The sequence below is a fragment of the Poecilia reticulata genome, linkage group LG4 (genome assembly GCF_000633615.1).
Source record: "Poecilia reticulata strain Guanapo linkage group LG4, Guppy_female_1.0+MT, whole genome shotgun sequence".
NCBI classification, from domain to species: domain Eukaryota; kingdom Metazoa; phylum Chordata; class Actinopteri; order Cyprinodontiformes; family Poeciliidae; genus Poecilia; species Poecilia reticulata.
The window spans coordinates 14466529-14467477 of NC_024334.1; positions in this window are offsets into that span (position 1 = coordinate 14466529).

Sequence of the window (949 nt, forward strand, 5' to 3'; positions counted from 1 at the left end):
AAGTTGCTACTTTTTTCCTACACTTTGAACATGCGGCTTTTCTGTGGATTTTTCTTCAAACACCAGGGGGCTCTTTATCAGGAAGTGAATCATTGGGAGTCAAAATTGGAAATCAAAGAAGAACGCGCTAATTTTCATTTAGAACAAGCACATGCTTGACGGAGAAATGTTTTCAAACTCATATGATGCAGCTTCTAAGTTGAGGGGTATCGATCTGGCAGTACAGGAGGGAAATAGAGCCGCTGCACGTAAACTCGGCGTGAACAAATCAGGATTTGGAGACAGAGAACTGCATCCTTAAAATATCCAGCAGTTATTAGGACGCAGCCCTCTGCTGGGTCCTTATGGGAAACCGAGAGCGGCAGAGATACCAGCGGCCTGTAGCCCGGTGCGGCTGATATATGTAAGTTTCCAGGGGGGGTTCAAAAAATTTGAAGGTACAGTTTATAGTATGGTGCGCTCATAGTCCAGAAAATACGGTAATTGGTCTTAAAAGAGTTTTTGAAAACAAATTAATTACCTGCTAATAATGCCATCTTTGAGTGTCTTTGCTGTAATAGTGAATAGCGGCGTAATCGTGTAATTTTCTTACCACTAGATGGCAGTAGGTACAGAGCATTTTACATTAAAACAAAATGTCAGGTACTGTGGTACCTGAACAGCACCACAGTTTTGTGGTACTGTTCAGGTGTATTTTTGAAGTGGACATGTTAAGTACAATTTGAAATAAGACATGTAAAATATGATAAAAATAAATGTGTTTATTTGATTCCTAACCCTAACCCACTTTGATAAGAATGACTATATATGTAATATAGGCGGCTACAGACTATCTTTGTTTACATTTTTGGTTGGTGCTGTGCCTTGTGATTTTTTCAATTAAAACAATGTACCTTGGCTCAAAAAGGTTGAAAAACACTGTCCTATATTGTCATGCACAGTGTATTGG